Source organism: Pinus tabuliformis, chromosome Q (assembly GCF_031772625.1).
Source record: "Pinus tabuliformis cultivar Carrire ecotype Pingquan chromosome Q, CPIR1, whole genome shotgun sequence".
Lineage (NCBI taxonomy): Eukaryota > Viridiplantae > Streptophyta > Pinopsida > Pinales > Pinaceae > Pinus > Pinus tabuliformis.
In genome coordinates this window covers 517019527-517027072 of record NC_142296.1, presented here as the reverse complement: position 1 = coordinate 517027072, position 7546 = coordinate 517019527, and positions in this window count along the sequence as shown.

The window sequence follows — 7546 nt, the reverse complement described above, 5'->3', positions numbered from 1 at the left end:
TATAATCAAAGAACTTATTCTTATCTTGGGGAAATATGGGTCCCCTCTTTACCCTCTAGTGAAGTAGTATCTACTGCCATTCATATTTAGCACTGCTTAGTGTGGCAAGATCCTGACCTCCTACTACACCTCTCACTTATTCTTGGGCATTCCATTAGTTAAGTCTATAACCCCAATAAGTTTAAAATTTTTTTTTTTTTTTGGTGTTTATGAATTCCTCTAGATTTGTGTTTGGAGTGGGGGTGAACCCTATTCAATCTACAGTAGCTACGAAATTCACTCCTAGCTCATCTCAACCTACGATTCCTACCTACTTTTAGCACATGAATTTCTACTGCTGGGAACTTATTAGGAGGGTAATTTTGTGTCTTCCAACTAGGTTGGGAGTAACTATGTTTTTGGTAGTAACTATTAGCCCTGGAATAGTTTAATGTTTGGAGAGATGTCTTACTCTAGAGGTTCCTTTTCCTTTGGGGGGCTAGTATACCTAGGGCAAATTTCTCCATTAGTCCCACTATGCTTACAGTAGTGCTTCTACATAGAGAGGTTTTTCCTCTACTATTGGGTACAACCCTATAGGAAACGAAGCTTTTAGGGGTTCTTCATTCTTTGGGTGTACTTACCCTTGGGACAAAAGTCCTTACACTACATCTAAAGTCTTAGCATATTAGTACACTAAGATGAACTATAACCTTGGTTCACAATCGTCTTCTTTTAACTATTCTATGGGGGGGCCATATGGTCTGTTAGGGAGTTACTTCCCTTATGATTCATTTAGTCAACATTAAATTACTTTTTTGACATGTCTTGATTACTAGATTTGGATAAGCTGATAAATGAACTCATCAGTCATGATCCTAGGTGGCCACCATGTCGACCAAGTTACCATATGATATTCCTAAGTTTGAAGGGAAGCTAGTAGAGAATCCTTCCACACATATCACCACTTATCATTTATGGCATTCATCTAACTCTTTGATCGATAATTATATAAGGTTGAGACTCTTCCAAAGAAACATGAAATCCTTCCACACATATCACCACCTATAATTTATGGTGTTCATCTAACTATTTGATGGATAATTCTTTGAGGTTGAGACTCTTCCAAAGAAACGTGATCAAGGATGCTGCAAAATGGTATATAAATCTCAATCGAGCATCCTATGGTGACTTTGCTTCCTTGGATTTTAATTTCTTGAACCACTTCTAGTTACCCACTAGGCAGAATATTGGAATGAATTTTTATTGAACTTCAAACAAGAAGTTTCTACTCGTATATTTTACCACATCTATGAGTGGCACAAATGCAAAAGGTTAGTATGAACTAGGCTTCCAAATGATGTTCTTAGAGACTAGTTCACTTGATCCCTTCTGCCTCCTATAGCTAAAGATGTCATTATCATTATTGAGGTAACTGAGGAGCATGAAATATTACATGATCAACACCATGATCTGATTTACTTTCAGTTTATCACTTTATATGAGATCATTCCCAATTATCCTTGAACTTCTATAGATAAAAAAACTACCTAAGGTGGAACCACACTTTAATTATGTTATTGGTTTCGATTATTTTGATATTGTGAGCCATCTAGTTGCTCAAGTAGGTTAACTTGGGTGTCACGTCTCAAGCCTCAACAAGGTCATCTAGTTCTCAACAAATACCTTCTTGTAAGTATTCCATCGATGTTCTCACAGTGAAGTCCATAACACCTATGGATCCTCATCAACCCGATAGTAGGTAGAAAAAGAATAAGAAAAAGAAGAAACTTGCTCAACAGAATAACCAAAACCAACCTAATGAGGGTGGGGGCACAAATGAGAATCATAAAAATATTAAGTTTCCTTTTGGGAATTGTTAGAGAGAACACTTAAATCATGAGTTCCCTCGTATGGATGAAGTGCATCACATTCTTGCACCATTGGTATCCATCCAACAAATTGAAGTTTTGACCCATCTATTCCTCACCCAACCACAACAAAAAATGTTGCGTAAGTGCCTCAACTTAACCTCGAGGGAAATCATGGGGAACCCTTTTATCTGACTAGAAATAATGCACCTATTTACATGATCAATGAACAAGTCAACTTGTCTAGGAGAGAAAAATCTTATGACCCTCCTAAATCGAGTTCTGCTCCTAAGGATTTAGTCATCCTTATTGCTTCCACTTGACCTCTCATACTAGATAAGACTATGGAACTCGCATTTCACCCCATAAGGGTGTTATCTATAATTCAACACATAATATTAATGTGCAAGCTGACCAAAATTATAGTATTTTTGAGGATCTAGACCAAGTACCATGTGCCATGTTTGCTTTGGAGGTTTTCTAGAGCTATCCTATGCAGCCCAAAGCCTTGTTGATCGCTATTAGAGGGTTGGATTCCTTAGAGCTTGTTTTGATAATATTTGACATTGGCACCCTCATTATAAGCTCTCCCATTTGGTAGCTTTTCAGATTATGGTGCGTATCTTTATAACAACATATATTGTACTCTAGTGAATGAAGGGTCTTCTACTTGTGTCATTAATGCATAATGCTAGAAATATATTGGTTCTTCAGTACTCACTAAGTCAAGTACTACATTATATGCATTTGATAGACATGATTTCATGCCCTAGCATGTTCTATAAAGTTTTCCATCGAGCTAAGGGGAAAGACTACCTATGTTGATGTTGAAGTTTTCGATTCTCCCCTTATAACTTTCTCATTGGTCGTAGTTGGTTTTATGCCATGTGTATTTTCATTTATTTGATGTTTCATGTGCTCTAATTTCCCCATGAATGAAACATTATCATGATCGAGGAATTAGACTATTGTATCCCTTCGACCATGACTACCACTGCAAGAAATTTTGTGTCACTCATTGGAGATGATCTTGGAGCTTATGAGAATGTTGGTATAGGACTATTTAATATCTCATCTTTTATCAGTGTCTTTCCTTTACCCCCACATGACATTCTCTTCTTCTATCACTCCTATGCACATGGTCACTTTCAACACCTATTGACCCCATCTATTTCTTGACCCTTAGGTGGTGCCTTCTCCTTTGGATGTAGATTAGTATGGTGATCATATGCCACCTTAACCAGAAGAGGATTCTTGTTTGGTAGTCTCATTAGTACCTCCTAACAGTCATCATAAACTCCATTCCAATATGGATTATGGTTAGGATCCTTTAGCCAAATAGGTCGTTACTCCTCCTATTCCATGATTTCCTCGATGATGAGCCTCCTTCTTAGCAATTCATGTTGGAGGTCATGGATACTATTGGTAATTCCTATGAAGATTATGCCTCTTGATGCCTCTGGTATCCCAAATTTAGAAAAGGTAGAGATTTTCAATATAAATATTGAATCGACCCAAGGGGGATTTTCTTGGCCATCCCTAGAAGTGTTAAGTATAGACCGAGTCAAGTTTTGGGTTTCTAATGTTGAACTTGCCAATAAATTTTCCAACTCATCTCTTCTTGTCAACGAGGGTCTTGTATCCCCTTTATGTCTTGATATTCCTTATCAAGGAGGCACACTAGCCCATGAGACCACTCACTTTGTATGTCCTCAAGTCATTCCTAATAACACTATGGTACTAGGTTTTTCATGGTATCATCAACCTTTAGGAATCGTGAAATTCAATTTTTTATGGCATGGCCCCATCATGGTGCACCATATGGTACCTCTACTCCTTGATGAGTTCATGTATGGGAACCCTTGGCCTGTTCCCAACAATGGACACACCTTGACGTGACCTGTTACACCAAGTTACTCTTGTACATATTGCACATCAAAGTATGTGTGATGTTTTTCTCTACTTTTGGTTTGTTGTGTTGTGCAAGAAATTTTTTAGTACATCACCTATGCAAAAAAATTCCAAAAATAAATTATAAAACTCAAAAAATAAAAATATATGGTTATGTTTTTAGCTAATCCATGTTTTATTTCTTTTATTATGTGTTTTAACCATGGATCTAGTCTTTCTAGATGGATTTTACAAGATAGGGTGGCGTTTTTATTGTGACATCCACTGGACCTTAGGTGCATTTATTTAGAACCTCACATATACAGGTAGGTCTCTCATTGCCATCTTTGTTGCATTATTGACCATCCTTTCCATCTTTATTGTGCCTTAGGTTTGAACCCATCAAGTTACGATATTAGCCCATATTTTTATGTACGATGTAACATGGTGGTAGAGATTATTTATACATGAATGTCCTAGATTAGAACTTTGTTCCATCTTGGTGTCCATGCAGAGTTTATTTATTACCTTTTGAAAATTCTTCCTTTTGACTTGCCATGACTTAAGTGATGAATCTCATTTTTCTGTTCTTCGTCATCTTCTAGCCTTACCTCGGAAGGATTCCACACTTTATATAACTTGTCGTTTCTACATATTTTTAGCCTATTTTATGCATGGTAATAAGCCTTGGTTTCATTTCACCACCATTTTCATCCTCTGCTTGATTCGCTTGGTGTTCTTACCCTTTCACGGTGGGGCCTCTGTGATGAGTGGTACTAATTTCCAACCTCTTTGCTTCCTTATTCTTATGGAAATTCCGTAAGCTTGGAACTAGTTTCTACCCTTTATACCACTTGTTCCTATAGGATGAGCTTTCTTTATGTCCTTATGTTCATTAAACCTTTAATGGCATTGATTATCCTTTTACCTCTTTTTTGGGCTTGTTAAAACTAAATGAAAAAGGAACTATTGAGCTTACTTGTCTTCACCTTCGTGCTCAATAAACCATGAAGGAGAATAAAGAGAAATAGGAAGGGGAATAATTCAATTTAGTTATTATTCAAAATGGATGCATCAGTTGCATTGCCTTTGAACATGGCATCTGTTTGAGTCGTTATGCAACTAGTTCACAAAATAGAAGAATGAGATATATCAACAACTTCAAAAGTAGCCTCTTTGAGGGGAAACCTCCTTTACATTACACAAAGGAACAATTCTTGGGTGATACAAATGACAAGACCTCCTTTCTATATATAGGAGTCTAAGGGGTCACAATATAATCAGAGCCAACATAGCAATAATAATGTAAGGGCACAACAATAAAAATAGTGGGCTTCTATGGGGCACAATAATAACAATATGGGGAAAACATGGGCACACCAATAACAATAAGGGGCTGCAATGACAATAATAATAAGGGAATACACTAGTATTATAGGGACCTAACATGCCCCTCTCCTTCAAAAAAGTGTTGTCCTCAATGCTTGAGTAGTTATGGATGCTTCTGTATAAAATTATAATCCTCCCATGTGGAATCTTCAATGGGTAAGTTCTTGCACTTAATGAGATGCTCTGAAATTGATTGATTTCATAGTTGTCGAGTTCTTGTTTCAATAACTAATTCAGGTTCCAATATGATTTTTCCTTCCTTGTCAAGTTCTGGCAATATCGTTTGAACTGGGAGCTTGTCACTTATAACCTTCTTTAAGCATGAAACATGGAAAACTGGGTGCACTCAAGAAGATGCATGAAGTTCCAATTTGTATGCCATAGCACCAATGTTTTGCAACGCCTTGTATGGACCATAATACTTTGGTGATAATTTATTATCCTTCTTAGCTTGCTTGAGGGACATTTGTTTGTGTGGTTGTAGTCATAGAAATACCCAATCACCTATAGCAAAACTTCTTTCGCTGCGATGTTGATCTATCTGTTTTTCATTCTATTATGTGCCAAAGTCAGGTTATCCTTTAAGAGTTGGATAACTTCTTTTTGATACTCGATGTGATCTTCCACTGCTTGAACCTGAGAATTTTCTCTTGAATATGATGTGATGAACGGTGGATGATATCCATAAAGTGCCATAAATGGGGTCATTTTTGCTGCAGTATGGAAGGAAGTGTTATACCACCATTCAACCAAAGGAAAACATTTGACCCATTGTGTTTGTTTATCAAATACAAAGCAATGAAGATATCCTTCCAAACATTTGTTCACTATCTCAGTTTTCCCATCAGATTAAGGATGATAAGATGAGATGTGAGCTATGATCTAATTGAGTACGCAAATAAGAAAATAATTCTATCCAAAATTTTCTAGTGAAAATAGGATCTCTGTCGCTTACAATAATATTTGGGTTTCCATGTAGCTTCTGAATTATTTCTACAAAAGTGTGAATACTTGGTAAGTCTATCAACTACCACCATGATGACACTCTTTCCTTCGGACTTGGTTAAACCTATGATAAAATCCATTGAAACCTCCTCCCAACGTTGATTTGGAATGGATAAAGGTTGTAATAGACTCGGAGTCTTAATTGTCTCAACTTTATTTTGTTGGAAAACAAAAGACTCCGTAACAAACTTTTGAATATCAGATTTAAGGCCATCCCAAAAAAATTCCTTCTTAACCCTATGGTAAGTTTTTAAAAATCCTATATTCCCTCCTAAGGGATAGGTGTGCAATTCTAGAAGAATATTTTGCTTGCATTGGGAATTCTTACAGGGGTATAAGCGATATTTGTACCATAACGAGTCATTTTTCTAGCTAAATGTATTAGATGTACTGGGATCTTGCTGCAAATTTTGAATGAGTTCCCACACTTCTACATCATTCTTTCATTCATCCCTTGCTTTGTTTATCCAATCTAGTTGGATAATATAAATGGCACAAAGAATTGCTTCCACATCCTCATCCTTTCTTGAGAGTGCATCTACAACAACATTTTTCTTCCCTTTTTTGTAGATGATTTGAAAGTCATAACCCAACATCTTTGTGACCCATTTTTCTGCTCTTTTGAAGACAATATTTGTTCTAAAAAATATTTAAGACTATCATGATCCTTTTTTACCTTGAAGCGTCTTCCCATTAGGCAAGGTCGCCATTTCTTAAGTGCATGTAGTATTGTCAAAATTTCCTTGTCATAAATAGATTTGTGTAAATACTTTCCTCTGATTGGACGACTTCCAAAAGAAATAGGTATTTCTTCTTACATTAAAGCAATACCAATTCAATTTCCTAAGGCATAACATTCCATAATAAAGGTTTTTTTGAATTTTGGCATGGCTAAGAATGGTGCTTGGAACATTGCCTCTTTAAGATGTTCAAAGGCTTTCGTTGCTTCTGGAGTCCAAGAAAATGAATATTTCTTCAGTAATGTTGTTAGAGGTGTTGTTATTCTCCCATAATTCTTAACAAACTTGCGATAATACCCTGTCAACCCGAGAAATCCTCACAGATGCTTTATGGATGTGGGGATTTTCCATTCCTTAATGGCTTTGATTTTGCTAGGGTCTACCTTAACACCCTCATGAGATACAACATGACCCAAATATTCCACCTCTTGTACTCCAAAGAAACATTGGGAGGTTTTTGCATATAATTGTTTCTCCTCCAATAGTTTGAGCACTCTATCAACATGTTGAACATGATCCTTCCACGACTTGCTGTCGATTAGTATATCATAAAAAAATACTTACATAAATTTTCTAAGGAAGGGTTTGAAAATGGAATTCATAAAACCTTGAAATGTAGAAGGTGCATTGGTAAGGCCAAAAGGAATGACTTTTATTGGGAAAACTAGCGTC